The sequence below is a fragment of the Macaca thibetana genome, chromosome 10, assembly GCF_024542745.1.
Source record: "Macaca thibetana thibetana isolate TM-01 chromosome 10, ASM2454274v1, whole genome shotgun sequence".
Classification (NCBI taxonomy): Eukaryota; Metazoa; Chordata; class Mammalia; order Primates; family Cercopithecidae; genus Macaca; species Macaca thibetana.
The window spans coordinates 27,128,013-27,148,984 of NC_065587.1; the positions used below are offsets into that span (position 1 = coordinate 27,128,013).

Sequence of the window (20,972 nt, forward strand, 5' to 3'; positions counted from 1 at the left end):
ATTGTGGCACTACCTGTAATCCCAGCTACTCAGGAGGCTGAGGCAGGAGAATCGGTTGAACCCGGGAAGCAGAGGTTACAGCGAGTTGAGATCATGCCATTGCACTCCAGCCTGGGCGACAGAGCGAGACTCCATCTGAAAGAAAAAAAAAAAGGAAAGAAAGAAATGATGGAGCTATCACCCCTCTTGCACTGGTTCCTGGGGAGCTCAGAGCCTATCTTTTGCAAGTGTCCTGAGCCTCTTGCAGGCCTTTCATGTGTGTTTCCTTCCTGGCTTCCTCCTATTTTTCTCACACCTCTGAACCTGCTGTCAGGTGAAAAATCGAGGCGGGCCCAAAATTTAAGAGCTCATGAATTTGATGGTGTGGGAGTGTCCTGGACAGTCCAGCCCTTGGGGGTGGGGAGTTGGGCAGAGAGGAAGGAGGGCATTCCAGGAGCCAGGGCCAGAAGCAGAGGGACTCCAGGCCCAGAGTAGGATTTCCAGGCTGAGGAAAGACAGGCCGTGGGTGGGTAGAGGATCCAGACCAGGACAGGGACAGAGGGTGTATTTGGAGGTTCAGCCACAAATAGCTCCCTCCAGAAAGCAGGCAGTGAGTGGGGGGTGAGCTGCAAGAAGGAAGGGGAGGAGGGAGAGAATGGATGGACCAGTGTTCAGTGAGGCGACTCCTCCTATCCTGGCCTATTTCCCCAGGCGACACACCTGGGAGACTGTGATCCTCTCCTCCAGGTTACTTTCCCACTGGTGCCAGGATTCCCCCAACGCCACACTGAGAGCCCAGGAGAAGCATCAAATCATATGAGAGATAAGAAATGAAGAGAGGGAACAGGATTTCTGGTTGACCAAGAGGATATTTATTGAGGGTTTACTGGGTACAGGGAGAAGGGCTAGATGGCTTCGGATCCAAAGAGAGACCCCTCCCCTGGGATCGTGCAGCTCCAGGACCCTGTGGGTGGGGTGAGGGTTGGGAACCTATGAACATTCTGCAGGGGACACTGTCTTAACCACGGTGTTCCCTTCATGGGTGACCTGGTAGCCATAGCTTCTGTGGGACCTCCACTGCTCAGGTGTCAGGCTCAGGTAGCTGCTGGCCGCGTACTTGTTGTTCTCTGTTTGGAGGGCGTGGTCATCTCCATGCCCTGGGTGATGGGGGTACCATCTGCCTTCCAGGTCACCGTCAAGATTCCTGGATAGAAGTCACTCATGAGACACACCAGTGTGGCCTTGTTGGCTTGGAGCTCCTCAGAGGACAACAGGAACAGAGTGACCGAGGGGTTGTCCTTGGGCCGACCTGTGTGGACAGAGGAGGGGGTGAGAGACGGCAGAGGGAGAGTGGGGTGTTGTGGAGCGCCTCTCTCTGTCTAGTCTCTGGGAGGGTTCATGCTGTGGCCGTCTGGTCCACCCAAGGCCTCTCCTTCCCACCTCATTCCCCTCTTTTCCACTGGAGCCCTCTGGAGAGCAGACAGCCCTGTACCTTCCTAGGGGCCTTCCCAAGTCACCTTTCCCAGGCGTCCTGGTCCAGCTCTTTCCTCTGCAGTCTCAGTTTCCCCATGTGTACCCAGGGCAGGCTGTGCTCCCTCCTTCCAAACAAAAATATTTGGCCTGGCACAGTGATTCATGCTTGCAATTTCAGCACTTTGGGAGGCCGAGGCTGGTGGATCACCCGAGGTCAGGAGTTCAAGATCAGCCTGGCCAACATGATGAAACCCTGTCTCCACTACCATACAAAAATTAGCCAGGCATGGTGGCGGGTGCCTGTAATCGCAACTACTCAGGAGACTGAGGCAAGAGAATCTCTTGAACCCAGGAGGCGGAGAGTGTGCGCCTGTAATCCCAGTTACTGGGGAGGCTGAGGCACGAGAATTGCTTTTCAAAGAGACACAGGTTGCAGTGAGCTGAGATCTCACCACTGCACTCCAGCTTGGGTGACAGAATGAGATTTTTTTTTTTTTTTTTTGAGACCATCAGTGCTATTTTATCTTCAGTGTCTTATGAGTAAACGTCTATAATTGTTTATTGCACTAAGTTTATTATTTTTATTTTATTAAACTTTAGGTTCATGAGGTACATGTGCAGGTGTGTGCCATGAGTACACTGCAAAATGCTAAGGTGTGGGCTTCTAGTGAACCCATCACCCAAACACTGACCATAGTACCCAACAGGTAGTTTTTCAACATTTTCCCTCCTGCCCTCCCCACCTGTGGAGTTCCCAGTGTCTGTTATTTCCATCTTTATGTCCATTCGAACCCATTGTTTAGCTATTTATTTATTTATTTATTTATTTATTTATTTGAGACAGTCTCGCCCCTTTGCCCCAGCTGCAGTGCAGTGGCGCCATCTTAGCTCACTGCAACCTCCCACCCCCGGGTTCAAGAGATCGTCCTGCCTCAGCCTTCTGAGTAGCTGGGATTACAAGCACGTGTCATCACACCGCGAACTTTTGCATTTTTAGTAGAAATGGGGTTTCACGATGTTGGCCAGGCTGGTGTCAAATACCTGGTCTTAAGTGATCCACCTGCTGTGCCCTCCCAAAGTGCTGCACCTGGCCCATTTTTAAATAATAATTTTCTTTCATTTTATTTGCTAATAGTTTACAATAGAATTATATAATGCACTTTTTTTGGGGGGGGGTGGGACAGGGTCTCACTCTGTCACCCAGGCTGGGGTGCAATGGCTCAATCACGCTTCCCTGCAGCCTCAAATTCCTGAGTTCAAGTGATCCTCCCACCTCAGCCTCCTGAGCAGCTAGGACTACAGGCACACACCACCATGCCCAGCTAATTTTTCTATTTTTTGTAGAGACAGGGTCTTGCTATGTTGCCCAGGCTGGTCTCAAACTCCTGAGCTCAAGCAATCTGCCTGCCTTGGTTTCCCAAAGTGCTGGGATTATAGGCATAAACCACTGTCCCTGGCCTAATAATGTAGAATCTTACTGAATGCTTCATAATATGATTTTAAAAATTTGTATTTGAAATGTATTTAAATATGTAGTTTGATCTTTTGAAAAACATATGAATTCCTAACAGATTATAAAATACTAGTTGTGCCCAGGAGGTGGAGGTTGCAATGGGCAGAGATCACACCACGGCACTCCAGCCTGGGTGACAGAGCAAGACTCCAACTCAAAAAAAAAAAAAAAACTAGTTGTGTTAGGTTTCAAACCAGAGAAGCAGAACCAGTAGGATACACAGATTCAGATATAGATTAACATATAGAGACACACATCTGCATAGATAGATTTATTAATAAAAGGTTGGCTTCTGGCCAGGCACAGTGGCTCACACCTGAGGTCAGGAGTTTGAGACCAGCCTGGCCAACATGATGAAACTCTGTCTCTACTAAAAATACAAAAATTAGCCAGGCGTGGTGGTGCATGTCTGTAGTTCCAGCAACTCGGGAGGCTGAGGCAGGAGAATCGCTGGAACCCGGGAGGCAGAGGTTATAGTGAGCCAAGATTGTGCCACTGCACTCCAGCCTGGATAACAAAGCTAGACTCCGTCTCAAACAAACGAACAAACAAACAAGCTATATAGAGACATACATCTACACAGATAGATGTACTGGTAAAAGCTTGGCTTCTGCATTTGTGAGGTTGGCTAAGCAAGCCCAGAGCCCGCAGAACTGGCCGTCAGGAAACGACTATCACCGGCGGGCTGGAGCCACACAGGCAGGGCCAAAGCTTGCTTTTCACAGGCACTCAGGAAGAAAGATCCAGAGGGAAGGGAGCACAATTGTGGACTCAGCTGCTATTTGACGTCTGTGCTCCAGGAATTCCTAAGCCCTCTCTTTTTTAAAAAAATATATAAACTTTTTGGCTGGGTGTGGTGGCACGTGCTGTAGTCTCAGGAGGTTGAGGCAGGAGAATTGCTTGAGCTCAGGAGTTAGAATCTAGCCTGAGCAGCATAACAAGACCTTGGTTCTAAAAAAGATTTAAAAAATAGGCCGGGCACGTGGTTCACGCCTGTAATCCCAGCACGTTGGGAGGCCAAGGCGGGTGGATCACGAGGTCAGGAAATCGAGATCATCCTGGCTAACACGGTGAAACTCTGTCTCTACTAAACATACAAAAAATTAGCCAGGTGTGGTGGAGGATGCCTGTAGTCCCAGTTACTCAGGAGGCTGAGGCAGAAGAATGGTGTGAACCTGGGAGGTGGAGCTTGCAGTAAGCTGAGATCTCGCCACTGCACTCCAGCTTGGGTGACAGAGCGAGATTCCATCTCAAAAAAAAAAAAAAAAAAAAAGTCCGGGCAGGGTGGCTCACGCCTGTATTCCCAGCACATTGGAGGCCAAGGCGGGTGGACCACTTGAAGCCAGTTCAAGACCAGTCTGACCAACATGGTGAAACTCCAACCCTACTAAAAATTAAAAAGTCAGCCGGGCGTGGTGGCGCATGCCTGTAATCCCAGCTGCTCGGTAGGCTGAGGTGGAAGAATTGCTTGAACCTGGGAGGCAGAGGTTGCAGTGAGCCAAGATCGTGCCACTGCACTCCAGCCTGGGTGACAGAGCGAGACCCTGTCTCAAAAAAATAAATAAGAAAGATTTTTAAAATAAAACACTTCTAATTTTTTAATTACTTTTTTCTTTAGCAGCACATTGAGAAGTTGAGTACACTTTTAATTTTGAAAGTTTTAGAATTACAGACAAATTGCCAAGACAGCAGAGAGTTCACACATACCCTTGTATCTGGCTTCCTTCTTATGAACATCTTAAATTAGTATGGTAAATTGCTACAGGTAAAAACCTGGCTGGGCATGGTACCTCACGCCTATGATCCCAGCACTTCGGAACGCCAAAGTGGGAGGATTACTTGAGTCTTGGAGTTCAAGACTAGCCTGGGCAATATAGTGAAACCATGTTTCAGTTAAAAAAACATTTAAGGCCAGGCATGGTGGCTCACGCCTATGATCCCAGCACTTTGGGAGGCCAAGGCAGGCCAATCACCTGAGGTTGGGAGTTCAACACCAGCCTGACCAACATGGAGAAACCCCATCTCTATTAAAAATACAAAATTAGCCAGATGTGGTGGCTCATGCCTGTAATCCCAGCTACTCGGGAGGCCGATGCAGGAGAATCGCTTGAACCCAGGAGGCAGAGGTTGTGGTGAGCCAAGATATCACCATTGCACTCCAGCCTGGGCATCAAGAGCAAAACTCCATCTCAAAAAAACAAATTTTTTTTAATGAAAAAAATTTTGGAGAGATGGGTTCTTGCCCTATTGACCAGGTGGGAGCACAGTGGCATAGTCACAGCTCACTGCAGCCTCAAACTCCAGGGCTCAAGCAATTCTCCCTCCTCAGCCTTCCTAGCAGCTGGGACTATAAGTGTATACCACCATGCTAACTAAAAAAAAAAAAAAAAAAAAAAAATTTAGAAAGATGTGGTCTCGCTATGTTGCCCAGGCTAGTCTCGAACTCCTGACCTCAGGATCTCCCCACCTTAGCCTCCCAAAGTGCTAGGATGTGAGCCACCATGCCCAGCCCCAATAAACCAATACTGATACACTAAGGTTCAACTTGATTCAGATTTCTTTACTATTTCCCCTAATGTCCTTTTCCTGTCCCAGGATCTCATCCAGGGGACCATACTATGTTTAGTTCTTAAGTCTCCTCAGGATTGCTGGAGTGCAGTGACTCCATCTCGGCTCACTGCAACCTCTGACCACTGAGTTCAAGCGATTCTCCTGCCTCATCCTCCCAAGTTGCTGGGATTACAGGCACCTGCCACCATGCCCAGCTAATTTGTTTGTTTTTTTGTGTGTGTTTTTTTGTTGTGTTTTGTTTTGTTTTGAGAGGGAGTCTCCCTCTGTCGCCCAGGCTGGAGTGCAGTGGGGCAATTTTGGCTCACTGTAACCTCTGCCTCCTGGGTTCAAACAATTCTCCTGCCTCAGCCTCCCAAGTAGCTGGGATTACAGGTGTGTGCCACCACACACTGCTTTTTTTTTTTTTTTTTTTTTTTTTTTTTTTTTTTTGGCCGGGGGGACGGAGTTTGAGATGGGGTTTCACCAGGCTGGTCTCAAAACTGCTGGCCTCAGGTCATCCACCCACCTCAGCCTCCCAAAGTGCTGGATTACAGGTGTGAGCCATCTGCCCAGCTTGGCTAGTTTTTTTTTGTTTTTGTTTTTTTAATGCAGTAGCTGAGGTCTTGCTATGCTGTCCAGGCCTCCCAAAGTGCTAGGATTACAGGTATGAGCCACCACTCCGTTCCTGGCCTAGGAGGTCACTGTGATACCCTGTTTGAAGGTGATGGGGCCTGGACAGGGCAGAGGCTGTGATGGGAGCCCCCTCTTCCCTTCCCATCTATGACTCTCACTGCCCTTGCCCAGTTTTCTCCAATTCCAGTTATTTAAATTTTTTTAGTTTCTTAGAGACAGGGTCTCACTCTGTTGTCCAGGCTGGAATACAGTGGTGTGATCATAGCTCACTGCAGCCTCCATTCCTAGGCACAAGTGATCTTCTCGCCTCAGCCTTACAAGCCACTGAGATGATGTGCATGGGCCACCACGCTGTGCTAGTTATTTATTATTGGGTAGAGACAGGGTCTCCTGTTGACCAGGCTTGTCTCGAACTCCTGGCCTCAAGCATCCTCACACCTTGCGCTTCCAAAGTGCTGGGATTACAGGTGACCCTGCTCTGCCTCTCCAGTCCCTGACCGTCCCCACAGGCCAGGCCCAGAAAGCCCAGCAACGAGGGAGCCAGGCTGGGGCAGGAAACACGCAGCAGCCTCCTCTCACACTCATTTTATTTGGGGGCACGTGCGGGAGGACCTAGGCCTGAAGAGGGGCGGAGGGGCTAGAGACACCTGGCCATTCCGGCTCTGTCTCGTGTGTGTGGCTTCCCTGAGGTTTCACCAATGATCACAGAATGACGGTGCTAATGCTCAAAGTGGCCCCGGGCAAGGTGGAGGGGGAGGCCAGGAGGTTATATCTTCAGGTGGCGCTCATTGGCTGTGTAGATATCCTCATCATTGGGGTTGAGTTTGAAGGTGCCCTGGGCCCACTCCTCAGCCACCTAGAGCAGGTAGCAGCAATGCCAGGGGTCAGGTGAGCAGGCATCAGCAGCCGAGAGCCCCTGCCCCGGTCCCATCCTATCCCTGATGACTGACTGTCCCTGTCCAGGAGCTGAGTCCTGGAAGTGCACCCTGGGAGGGGGCATCTCGGGCCCAGCACACCTTTACCCATGAGCCATGTGGGCCACAGGGTTATTAAAGGAGTGAGGTGGCCATCAAGGCACACAGTTAAACAGCACTTGTGTATATAATTAGTTCAATGTAAAACCGTCCATCTCGGCCTTGGTGAGAAGCCCTGCTGGGTCACTCTGGCCAGGAGAGCAGGAACAATTAGTCTCGCCTCCACCCTCCAGAACAGCGCCTCTTGCAGAGTCCTCGGGAAACTCACCAAGTCTGATGGCAGCAGGGGCATCGGATCATTCTAACTGGGAAGACAAGGAGGCTCAGACCTTCCCAGAGTCACCCTGGGAGTGAGCACGGCCACGTGGCTGAACACCAAGACAGAGCCAGGCTGGAGTACAGTGGCGTGACCTCGGCTCACTGCAACCTCCGCCTCCTGGGTTCATGAGATTCTCCTGCCTCAGCATCCCAAGTAGCTGGGATTACAGACACGCACCACCACACCCGGGTAATTTTTGGATCATTAGTAGAGAGGGGTTTGACCATGTGGGCCAGGCTGGTCTTGAATTCCTGACCTCAGGTGATCCTCCCGCCTCGGCCTCTGAAAGTGTTGGTATTACAGGCATGAGTGACTGAGTCTGGGCTTGAAGTTGGGGTCTTTCCCACCACATGGCACCACCCCAAGGAGATGGTGGCAGGGCCTCAGGCACCCCTGGGACCAGAGCCGAGCTTCTAGAACCTTTCCTGCCACTGACCAAGGTGCCAGGTGCCATCCTAATTGATGACACAACCCTCTGGGGTAGGCATCAATACAACTCCACTATGCAGAAGGGGAAACTGAGGCACAGGGAGGCATGCAGCCTGTCCTTACCTGGGGTGGGAGAGCCAGGGCTGCAGCCCAGCAGTCTGAAGTCAGAACCCATGCTCTTCACCGCTGTTCCACCAGGGTCTCTGGTCTTGGCTCTGGTGTCCTGAACTTCTGCTGCAGGGGCAGGCAAAGAGGCACTGACGGTCTCCACCAACCCTAAGTGTCTCCCTCACAGCTCTCTCCCTCACAGCTTGGAGTCAGACTAAGATCCCAATTCCTACTGCTCCCTTGGCTCTGAAGAGCACCCTGACACCCCCCATTGTCCCTGGCCTTCTAGGAGGTCACTGGGTGACCCCTTACTCCCAGGAGCCAAGGGCAGAGAGATGGCACGTAGCATCCACATTTTGTTCTTATTTTTGAGACAGAGTCTCACTCTGTCACCCAGGCTGGAGTGCAGTGGCACGATCTTGGCTCACTGCAACCTCCGTGTCCTAGGTTCAAGCCTGATTCTCCTGTCTCAGCCTCCCAAGTAGCTGGAATTACAGGCATGTGCCACCACACCTGGCTGAGCTTTGTATTTTTAGTAGAGATGGGGTTTCACCATGTTGGCCAGACTGGTCTCGAACTCCTGTCCTCAGATGATCCACACACCTCAGCCTCCCAAAGTGGTGGGATTACAGGCATGAGCCACCGAGCCCAGCCCATTTTGTCATTTAAAAAACTTTTTTTAAATTCTTTTTTAGAGACAGGGTCTCACTCTGTTACCCAGGCTGGAGTGCAGAGATACCAGCATAGTTCACTGCCGCCTCAAACTCCTGGGCTCAACCAATCCTCCTGTCTCAGCCTCCCCAGTAGTTGGGACTACAAGCATGTGCCACCACACCTAGACATTTCTGAAACATTTTGTAGGGCTGGGCGCAGTGGCTCACACCTGTAATCCCAGCACTTTGGGAGGCCGAAACAGATGGATCACGAGGTGGGGAGATCAAGACCATGCTGGCCAACATGGTGAAATCCTGTCTCTACTAAAAACACAAAAATTAGCTGGGCATGGTGGCGCTCGCCTGTAGTCCCAGCTACTCAGGAGGCTTGACAGGAGAACCACTTGAACCCGAGAGGCAGAGGTTGCAGTGAGCCAAGACAGTGCCACTGCACTCCAGCCTGGGTGACAGAGGAAGACTCTGTCTCAGAAAAAAAAAAAAAAAAAATTGTAGAAAATATGTTGAGACAGGATCTATGTTGCCCAGGCTGGTCTTGAACTCCTGGGCTCAAGCAATCCTACAGCTTCTGAAAGTGCTGGGATTATACGCATGAGCCAAGGGGCCGGCCACATCTATGTTTTAAAAGCAGGCAGAGGCCAGGGAACGGGACAGATCGGGGAGGGGTACAGAGTACCTGAGAAGCAGCCCTAGTGCCCAGGACTGGGAGGAGGGTGGGGTGGAGGTGGGCACATCACTTCACTGATGTCCTTTTTGTGGATGCGACTCTACAATGGCCAATGGGGACATATGTCTTCCTCCGTCCCCCTGCAATGCCCCAGACCTCTGTTAACCACCTAGCCTGGGGCCTATTATAAAAACCCAGGGTTGGGAAGCCCAGGTGGGTGGATCCCTTGAGGTCAGGAGTTTGAGACCAGTCCGGCCAACATGGGGAAACCCCGTATTTACTGAAAATACAAAAATTAGCCAGGCGCAGTGGCAGGCAGCTGTAGTCCCAGCTACTTGAAAGTCTGAAGCAGGAGATTCACTTGAACCCTGGAGGAGGACGTTGCAGTGAACAGAGATGGCGCCACTGCACTCTAGCCCCTGGGACACAGCAAGACTCCTTAAAAATAATACAGTACCTGTGATACCCTTGTTTTGAGCATTCAGTCAGATAAAATATTTGCAAATTGCATACATAATATGCATAATACATATTCCTGGTGCTCAGGAAGGAATTGGGAAATGCCAGCGGTTACCAAGGGAGGGCTCGCAGGGGATAGGACATGCTTTAGCTCCACTCCTGGTTCCTATGTGCACCCCAGAGACCTCTACCATGCTCTGGCCCCGAGCTGTGAGCTGACCCCTCCATGCCCAACAGCCCCAGCTGCCAAAGGACTTTGCCCTGCAGAGAGAGCCTCCGCCCCCACCCCATCTTTTGAACTGGTCCTGCTCATCACGCCCCAGCTGCCCCACCAAGCCTAGATCTCCCGCACAGCACCAGGTGGGGCCCTGGATCTGATCACTAGGGCCAGCCAGTCAGAATTGGACCCAGCCTGCCCCTCAGCTGGGAGCCTGGCACCACCTCCCCCAGCGGGCTCCCGGGCCACCCTGCCTGGGTTGTTAGTAATAAAAACAACTGCTTAATACATGGGACTGCAGCCAAACCAATTAGTACCAACCTAGAGGAAAGCCTGGGGCAGGCTGAGGTCACCTGGAGTGCTGGGCTGGTCCGACTGCAGATCACTCTGCTCTAGGACCAAGTGCCTATCCTTACTGGCAGGCATAATAGGATCCCATGGGGAAATCAGAGTGAGGTGCCTCCCCTTGGGCACTGAGAGGGGAGGCCCAGTGTGGTAGCAGAAGGTGCTACTCCGAACCAGGACATGTCTGGGCCAGAATGGTCTCTTCAGGGCCAGGGGTGGGGCACTGAGCTGGGCTGGGTTGAATGAGCAACAGTCAAGGTCGAATGTACATGGGAAATATCAATTTTGGTTTTGGGGTTTTTGTTTGTTTTGTTGTTGTTGTTTTTTTTGAGATGGAGTCTGGCTATCGCCCAGGCTGGAGTGCAATGGCACAATCTTCACTCACTACAACCTCCACCTCCCAGGTTCAAGTGATTCTCCAGCCTCAACCTCCCTAGTAGTTGGGATTACAAGCTCTTGCCAACATGCCAGGATAATTTTTCTATTTTTAGTAGAGACGCAGTTTCACCATGTCGACCAGGCTGGTCTCAAACTTCTGACCTCGTGATCCGCCCACCTCGGCCTCCCAAAGGTGCTGGAATTACAGGAATGAGCCACTGCACCCAGCCCGTCTGGCCCGTTTTTTCTTTTCTTTTCTTTTCTTTTCTTTTCTTTTTTCTTTTGAGACGAAGTTTTGCTCTTGTGACCCAGGCTGGAGTGCCATGGCACAATCTTGGCTCCCTGTAACCTCCACCCGCCGGGTTCAAGTGATTCTCCTGCCTCAGCCTACCTAGTAGCTGGGATCACAGGCACCTGCCACCACCCCCAGCCAATTTTTGTATTTTTGGTAGAGACGGGGTTTTACCACGTTGGCCAGGCTGGTGTGGAACTCCTGACCTCAGGTGATCCACCTGCCTCGGCCTCCCAAAGTGCTGAAGTTACAGATGTGAGTCACTCCTCCCGGCCCCTTGCCTGGTCCAATTTTTTTTTTTTTTTTTGACATATTACAGGATTGTGGCAACCCTGTGTTGAGCTAGTGTATTTGTGCCATTTTTCCAACGGCACATGCTCACTTCCTGTCTTGGTTCATTCTTGGTAATTCTTATTGCATTTCAGTAATTCTCATTGCCTCCCAAATTGCTGGAATTACAGGCCTGAGCCACCGCACCTGGCGGTTAATTTTTTTTTTTCTGAGATGAGATGGAGTCTCCCTCTGTCTCCAGGCTAGAATGCTGTGCCACGATCTCAGCCCACTGCAACCTCTGCCTCCTGGGTTGAAACGATTCTTCTACCTCAGCCTCCCCAGTAGCTGGGACTACAGGTGTGAGCCGGCAGTTTCTTTGTCCTCCTCCTCCTCTTCCTCCTGTTTCTTTTTCCCCCTCCTCTTCCTCACAGGCATGAGCCACCTCACCTGGCCTGGCTGTTTCTTCCTCCTCCTCCATTTCCTTTTCCTCCTTCTCCTCCTCACGGGCATCAGCCACCTTGCTGGGCCTGGTTGTTTCTTTTTCCTCCTTACTTTCTTTTTCTTCCTCCTCCTCCTCCTTCTCCTCTATTTCTTTTTCCTCCTCCCCCTCCCCCGTATCTTTTTTTTCCTACTCCTCCTCCTCACAGGCATGAGACCTTGCACCAGCCTAGCTGTTTCTTTCTCCTCCTCCACATCCTCCTCCATCTCCACCTCCTCCTCCTCCAACACCTCCTCCTCCTCCTCCAACACCTCCTCCTCCTCCTCCAACACCTCCTCTTTCTCCTCAAACACCTCCTCTACCTCACCTCCACCTCCTCCTCCACCTCCTCCTCCTCCTCCACCTCCACCTCCTCCTCCTCCTCCACCTCCACCACCTCCACCTCCTCCACTTCCTCCTCCACCTCCTCCACTTCCTCCTCCACCTCCTCCTCTTCCTCCTCCACCTCCTCCTCCACCTCCTCCTCCACCTCCTCCTCCACCTCCACCTCCTCCTCCACCTCCACCTCCACCTCCTCCTCCACCTCCCCTCCTCCTCCTCCTCCTCCTCCTCCTCCTCCACCTCCACCACCTCCACCTCCTCCTCTTCCTCCTCCACCTCCTCCACCTCCTCCTCCACCTCCACCTCCTCCTCCACCTCCACCTCCTCCACCTCCACCTCCTCCTCCTCCACCACCTCCACCTCCTCCACCTCCTCCTTCCCCTCCTCCTCCACCTCTTTCTCCTCCTCCTCCTCTACCTCCTTCTCCTCCTCCACCTCCACCTCCTTCACCTCCTCCTTCCCCTCCTCCACCTCTTTCTCCTCCTCCTCTACCTCCTTCTCCTCCTCCACCTCCACCTCCTTCTCCTCTTCCTCCACCTCCACCTCCACTCCTTCTCCTCCAACACCTCCACCTCCTCCTCCTCCAACACCTCCTCCTCCAACACCTCCTTCTCCTCCTCCAACACCTCCTCCTGCTCCACCTCCTCCTGCTCCACCTCCTCCTCCAACTCCTCCTCCTCCAACTCCTTCTCCTCCAACTCCTTCTCCTCCATTTTTTCCTCCTCCTCTGTTTCTTTTTCCTCCTCCTTTTTTCCTCCTCCTCCTCCTCCATTTCTTTTTCCTCCTCCATTTCTTTTTCCTCCTCCTCCGTTTCTTTTTATCCTCCTCCATTTCTTTTTCCTGCTCCTCAATTTCTTCCTCCTCCTCCTGTTTCTTTTTCCTCCTCGTGCTCCTCCATTTCTTTTTCTTCTCCTCCTCCACCTCCTCCAACTCCTCCTCCTCCATTTCTTTTTCCTCCACCTCCTCTGTTTCTTTTTGCTCCTCCTCCTCCTCCATTTCTTTTTCTCCTCCTCCATTTTTTCCCCTTCTTCCTCCTCCTCACAGGCACGAGCCACCACGACTGGCCTGGCTGTTTCCCTTTCCTCCTCCTTTCCTCTTCCTCTCCTCCTCCACCTCTCAAATTGCTGGGATTACAGGCATGAGCCACCACTCCTAGCTGTTTCTTCTTCTTTTTCCTCCTCTTCCTCCTCCATTTTATTTTATTTTATTTTTGATGTAGAGTCTCGCTCTGTTGCCCACGCTGGAGTGCAGTGGTGCGATCTCGGCTCACTGCAACCTTCACCTCCTGGGTTCAAGCAATTCTGCCTCAGCCTCCCAAGTATCTGGGATTACAGGCGGCAGCCACCATGCCCAGCCAATTTTTGTATTTTTAGTAGAGACAGGATATCACCATGTTGGCCAGGCTGGTCTCGAACTCCTGACCTCATGATCCACCCTCCTCAGCCTCCCAAAGTGCTGGGATTACAGGTGTGAGCCACTGCTCCCCATCAGATTTTTTTTTTTAATAGAGATGGGATGTTGCTATATTGACCAGGCTGGTCTCGAACTCCTGGCCTGAAGTGATCCTCTCGTCTCTGCCTCTCAAAGAGCTAGGATGACAGGTGTGAGGCACCATGCTCAGCCCATATGTAAATAAATACAAGTGTTTGTATCTTTATGTCTACAGAGATGTCACTTGATATTTTAATTGTTACTTTAATATTTTAATATCAATATCATGACAACAATTATCAAATACAACATCCAATTAGAATAACAGGCATTTCTGATCTCCCACCTCAGCCGCCCTCTTGTGTGGTTTTTGAGGTTAAAGGTTTTTGTTTTTGGGTTTTGTTTTGTTTTTTTTTTGACAAGACCTAAAAATAATCTCTGAATTCTGAGTGTCTTCAAAGACTCCCTCCCCTTTGCATAAATACTTTCATAGACAGTTGTTTTATTACCTAAAATAAACTTTATTTAAGTATAGTTTGCATACAATACAATGCACTTATTTTAAGTGTATAGGTTTTTTTGAGACAGGGTCTTGCTTTAACTGTACAGTTTGATGAGGCTTAGCAAATGGATATATCTGAATACTCACTGCCACTATCAAGATATAGAACTTTCCGGCCGGGTGCGGTGGCTCAAACCTGTAATCCCAGCACTTTGGGAGGCCGAGATGGGCGGATCATGAGGTCAAGAGATGGAGACCATCCTGGCTAACACGGTGAAACCCCGTCTCTACTAAAAAAATACAAAAAACTAGCCAGGCGAGGTGGCGGGCGCCTGTAGTCCCAGCTACTCGGGAGGCTGAGGCAGGAGAATGGCGTAAACCCGGGAGGCGGAGCTTGCTGTGAGCTGAGATCCGGCCACTGCGCTCCAGCCTGGGCAACAGAGCGAGACTCTGTCTCAAAAAAAAAAAAAAAAAAAAGATATAGAACTTTCTGCTGGGTGCAGTGGCTCATGCCTGTAGTCCCAACTTTGGGAGGCTGAACCGGGAGAATTGCTTGAGGCCAGTACTTCCAGGACAGCCTCAGCAACATAGGAGATACCTGGCTACAATTTTTTTTAAAAATTAGCCGGGCATAGTGGCATGCACCTGTGGTCCCAGCTTCTTAGGAGGCTGAGGCAGGAGGATCACTTGAGCCAGGAATTGGAGGCAGCAGTGAGCTATGACCACAATACTGCACTCCAGCCTGGGTGACAGAGCAAGACGCTGTCACACACAAAAAAAAAAAAAAAAAAAAAAAATTAAGGCCAGGTGCGATGGCTCATGTCTGTATTCCCAACACTTTGAGAAGCCAAGGTGGGAGCATTGCTTGACCCCAGGAGTTCCAGACCAGCCTGGGCAATATAGTGATATATCATCTCTACAAAGAATATTTAAAAATTTAGCCAAGCGTGTTGGCAAAGGCCTGTGGTCCCAGCTACGTGGGAGGCTGAGGTGGAAGGATCACCTAGGTTCAGGTCAGGAAGGCTGTTGTGAGTTGAGGCAGCACCACTGCACTCCAGCCTGAGCAACACAGTGAGAACCTGTCTCAAAACAAAAACAAATCAACAAAAAAGAACTTTCCCTAGGTCGGTGCGGTGGCTCATGCCTGTAATCCCAGCACTTTGGGAGGCCAAGGCAGGCTGATCACCTGAGGTCAGGAGTTCAAGACCAGCCTGTACTACATGGTGAAACCCTGTCTCTACTAAAAATATAAAAACCAGTTCGGTGTCACGGTGCATGCCTGTAATCCCAGCTATTCGGGAGGCTGAGGCAGGAGAATTGGTTGAACCTGGGAGGCAGAGGTTGTAGTGAGCCGAAATTGAGCCACTGCACTCCAGCCTGGGTGATAAAGTGAGACCCTGTCTCAAAAAAAAAAAAGAACTTTCTCATTACTCCAGGGAGTTCCCTCTGACCCCTTCCAGGCAATCCACCTTCCAGCCCTGACCCAGGCAACCACTGATCTGCTCTGTGTCACTATGGATTAGATCTGGTGTTTCCAGAATTTCACATCAATAGAATTATATGGGATGCTCTTTTGGGTCTAGCTTCTTCCACACAGCATGTTTTTGAGATTCATCCATTTTCTGCATGTTTTAGTATCTTGTTCCCAAGTATCACTTTTAGCAACAGGAAACAGAACAAATTTCATGAGTATATCAGTTACACTCCTTATTCGGGCAAGAATCTTTGAATCAATTTTATGACATGAAATGGTGTCTACCACTTTGCAGCTGCTGAAAACAAGAGACACATCCTCGCGTGCAATGGGACGATCTCGGCTCACCACAACCTCTACTTCCTGGATTCAAGCGATTCTCCTGCCACAGCCTCCTGAGTACCTGGGACTACAGGTGTGCCCCACCATGCCTGCTGGATAATTTTTGTATTTCTAGTAGAGACAGGGTTTCACCATGTTGACCAGGCTGATCTCAAATTCCTGATCTCAGGTGATCCACCCGCCTCAGCCTCCCAGAGTGCTGGGATTACAGGTGTGAGTCACCACACCTGGCCTTTCTTGTTTTCCTGAAATTCCTTTTCTCTCACAACATTATCAAGCTCAGTATCAATTTTCCATAAGCTGCAAAAAGAAAAAAAAAAAGAAGGCCAAGGAGCTCAAAACCTAACATATGAAAAGGGAAAAGGCAAGAAGGGAATTTTAAACAGGTGGAATGAGGGACATATAATGTGTTTCTTGGTTCTGCCTGATATAAATTTCTAACTGTAGCCTGGGCAGCATAGCAAGATCCCATCTCTACAAAAAAAAATATACAAAAACCAGCCAAGAGTGCTGGTACACACCTGTGGTCCCAGCTACTTAAGAGACTGAGGTACAAGGATCTTGCGCCCAGATTGAGGCTGCAGTAAGCCGAGATCACATCACTGCGCTCCAGCCTGGGTGCCCGAGTGAGACTCTGTCTCAAAATAAAAAGAAAAAAGAAAGAAAGAAATTACTTTGTTTATTTCTCTGAATGCCTGTGGTCGGCAATTCTCCTGCCTCCGGTCACCCAAGTAGCTGGGACTATAGGTGTCTGCCACCACGCCCAGCTAATTTTTTGTATTTTTAGTAGAGACGGGGGTTTCTTCATGTAGGTCAGGCTGGTCTCGAACTCCTGACCTCAGATGATCCGCCCGCCTTGGCATCGCAAAGTGCTGGGAATACAGGTGTCAGCCACCGCGACCAGCCGAAAGTTTCCATTTCTAGCAAGTTCCTGGGCAATAATTATGATGGCCAAGAATGGCAGTCTGGGAACAACTGCTCTGGAAGATTTTATCTGTGACCCAGAGCTTTGACCCTTTTGGGGATTTGGTGTCACGTCCTCACTGCTGGAGTTTGCTTCTTTAGTTAACAAAATCTGTCATTGCTCCCAAATCACCTCGTAGGGCTTATTCATTCTTCCTTGAGTTGAGCTTCTTTATCCTTGTTGTTATTAAAATGTAAGTTTCAAACATTTCGTTTTTCTTTTAGGGACAGGGTCTTGCTTTTACCCAGGTTGGAGTGCAGTGGTGCCACCACAGATCACTGCAGCCTCCCGCTGCTGGGCTCAAGCGATCCTCCCGCATCAGCCTTCCAAGTAGCTGGGACTATAGGCACACACCACTACAACCGGCTAGTTTTTTGCTTGTTTTTTAGATAGAGTCGTGCTCTGTCGCCCAGGTTGGAGCGCGGCAGCACCCTCTCAGCTCACGGCAACCTCCACCTGCCAGGTTCAAGCGATTTTCCTGTCTCAGCCTCCCCAGTAGCTGCATTACAGGCATGTGCCACCATACCTGGCTAATTTTTGTATTTTTATTAGAGATGGGGTTCCACCATGTTGGCCAGGCTGGTCTCAAACTCCTGGTGTCAAGTGATCCACTCGCCTCAGCCTCCCACAGTGCTGGGATTACAGGTGTGAGCCACTGCACCCGCCTTGGCTTGTTTCTTTTTCTTTTTTTTTTTTTTTTTTTTTTTTTTTTAATGTGGTAGCTGGGATCTTGCTCTGTTGCCCAGGTTGGTTTTGAACTGACTCCTGGCTTCAAGTGATCCTCCTACCTTGGCCTCCCAAGTGTTGGGATTACATGCGTAAACCACCGTACTTGGCCTTTAATGTCAGACCCCTCTTGTCAGGAGTTTGGTGAGATTTATGTAGGAGAGGTCTCTGTGTTACCACGGGCTCTCTACTAAACACTCGCTGTGTGCCCAGCCTGGCCTCACGGCCTTCTGCAGGCTTGGTGTGGCCATGCCTCCCTTGACTGCAGCACAGGGCAGGTCCCCTCCAGGCCCTACATCCCAGTCACCCTCCCCTCAAGGTCAGTGTGGGGGAATTTATCTGTACGTCACTCTCTAGGGTGGAGGAGGTATCGGTTTTGCAGGAAGCTAACCCAGTGCCTGGCATCACATACTAGCTGGGTGACTGACTTTATCACTCCATACACCATGCCCCTTAGGAGGGCATAGGTCACCCTTGCAGCACTGGTACAGGCCTCAGCTGAGTAATACCCCGTGATGGTGCCTGAATGGTCCAGGAAAAGGTAGGTTCAGCAAGGGGTGAATGAGGGCAGGGGGAGCCCAGGGGACGCTGGGAAGGAAGGGAGATGGACAGCGACTGACAGGACCACCCATGCCCATCAGGTCCCACCCGTCCTGCCAATGACACCCAAGGCAGGAGGTCATTTTCCCCCACCCCCCAATGAGACAGAGACTCACGATGTTGCCCAGGTAGGTCTTGAACTCCTAGCCTCAAGCAATCCTGGCTTAGCCTCCTGAGTAGCTGGGATTATAGGCATGCACCATCACACCATGCTTTTTTCTTTTCTGTTTTTTAGGAGATCACTGTGGTTTTATTGTTGTTGTTTTGTTTTGTTTTTTGGAACAGTCTCACTTCGTCACCCAGGCTGGAGTGTGTGGTTTTATTGTTGTTGTTTTGTTTTGTTTTTTGGAACAGTCTCACTCCGTCACCCAGGCTGGAGTGCAGTGGCGCAATCTCAGCTCAGTGCAACCTCCACCTCCTAGATTCAAGTGATTCTTCTGCCTCAGCATCCCGAGTAGCTGGGAATACAGGCATGCCCCACCACGCCCGGCTAATTTTTCTATTTTTAGTAGAGATGGAGTTTCACCATGTTGGCCAGGCTGGTCTCAAACTCCTGACCTTAGGTGGTCCACCCACCTTGGCATCCCAAAGTGCTGGGATTATAGGCATGACCCACCACACCTGGCGGGTTTTTTTGTTTTTTGTTTTTTGTTTTTTGAGATTGCCTGGGCTGGAGTGCAGTAGTGAGATCATGCACACTGCAGTCTCAAACTCCTGGGCTCAAGCGATCCTCCTGCCTCTAGAGGCCTCTAGATGTACATGACCACACCTGGGTAATTTTCAATTTTTTTTTTTTTTTGAGACGGAGTCTTGCTCTGTTGCCCAGGCTGGAGTGCAGTGGCGCCATCTCGGCTCACTGCAAGTTCTGCCTCCCCGGTTCACGCCATTCTCCTGGCTCAGCCTCCTGAGTAGCTGGGACTACAGGCACCCGCCACGGTGCCTGGCTAATTTTATTGTACTTTTAGTAGAGATGGGGTTTCACCGGGATAGCCAGGATAGTCTTGATCTCCTGACCTCGTGATCTGCCCACCTTGGCCTCCCAAACTGCTGGGATTACAGGCGTGAGCCACCGCACCCAGCCTCAAATATTTTTGTAGAAACAGGGTCTCACTATGTTGCCCAGGCTGACCTGGAATTCCTGGGTTTCAGCAACCTTCCCGCCTCAGCCTCCCAAAGTAGAAATATCAGTACTGTTGTGATTAGCCACCATTTATTGAGCGCCTACTGTTGCTCAGTCCTGTGCTAGGGATTCGATGTATGTTATTACAGCCTTCTATGAAGTGAGCAATATCACAATATCACGCCTATTTCACAAATGAGGAAAGAGGTTCAGAGGGCTCAAGTTACTGGTACAGAAACCGAGTCTGTTTGGCTCCAAAGTCCAGGCCCTGCCCCCCTGCCCTCTCCCATGACCCAGAAGCTTGAAGGGCACTGAGAAAGAGGAAATGAATTGCTAGCTAATGAGGGCCAGAAAGTGCTGGAACCCAGAGCTCCTGCTTCCCGGAGTTCCCTTCATCAAGCATCAAACAGCTTCTTTAACCTGAAGGGTCCAAAGCAATGGCCTCATAATCTAGTGCCTTTCGGAGGGAGGCCGACAGCTATTATTACCCCCCACTGCCAGATAAATCAACTGAGGCCCAAGGAAGGAAACCTGTGCCTGGGACTCCCGCATCTCAGTGGTCGGGAAGAGAAGCCAGGAGTCGCTGATCCTAAGGAGCAGCGTCCAGTGAGACAGGAAGGGATCAGGCACCGGGGTTGCTGGAGCCACGGGGCGACGTCCCCTTTTTCCTGGCTCTTTCCACATGCCACAGTTCAGGACAATAATACTTTAGGGGCTGAGACTTATTCTACAAACAGGGACAATTGCTGTAGCAGAAAGGGTGTGGTACGGGGTGGGACCTGACAGGACATGTGGGAAGAAGGAATGAAGAGGTGGGGGTCTGAAGGCGTGGGAGCAGTTTTCCTGGCCAGGCAGGCATCACTGTGAGGTCAGCGCAGAGCCACTCTACCCCTAGTAGCGTGGGTTGGTGGGTTTGCCATAAGGGCTGCCTGGGGACAGTGATTAGTCCCGGTAAAGGTGACTGCTGAGCTCCAGAAGATGCGCCTGGGAGTGCTGGGGGTGAAGGCTTCCTGAAGGCGGATTCCCAGCAGGGTGGCCGAGGCAGGTCTGGCGCCCCCAACCTCTCGTTTCGAGGCTGGGAGGACCGGCGTCCCCGAGGTCCCACTCACCTCCGAGGCCATGTTGGGCGGGTCCTCGTCGTCCGGAAGCTTGGGTCCTCCAGGTCTGGAAGACAAGAGTTGACTGACGACCTCCTCGGCCAGCAAGGTCCCCGGGCCGGACCGACTACGAGCTCAGGGCGTTGAGGACTGAGCGCGCGCCACGGTTCTTGGCGTCCTCCGCGCCCGTCCCGCCCCTCCGGCCGCGGCGCACTCACCTCCGCCTGGCCGCGCGGACAGTGTCGCGCCCGCCACTGGCCTGAGCTTTTCGGGCCTGGATGGCATCTGCTGGCGCCCGGCCCTGTCCCCGCCCCTGGAGGCAGCCGTGCCAATAGGAGGCCGCCTGGCGGGGTGGGCGTTGCCTCCGTCCTCCAATCCTGGCTGTGGGTGGGGACACCCCCGGCTGAGCTGTAGACTGGCGGTCCCGGGACCGCGAAGCCGGCGGGGAAAGGGTCAGGGGCACCCCGGCAGGGAAGGGGACGGAGCTGGGGTTGGGAAGGGTGGTGCCTCGGCGTTCGCGCTGTGGCCAGCAGACATGCAGGAGACTGGAGACTCTGGCCATGGGTAGAGGCTATGACATCAGGCCTGGGCCTGGCGGGTTCAAGAGATACATAAG

The 20,972-nt window shown here is 51.2% G+C and overlaps 1 pseudogene; it reads right to left on the reverse strand.

Moving 5' to 3' along the window:
• Window positions 1–701: 701 nt before the first annotated feature.
• Window positions 702–20,625, reverse strand: LOC126929545 (immunoglobulin lambda constant 6-like; annotated as a pseudogene).
• Window positions 20,626–20,972: the final 347 nt, after the last annotated feature.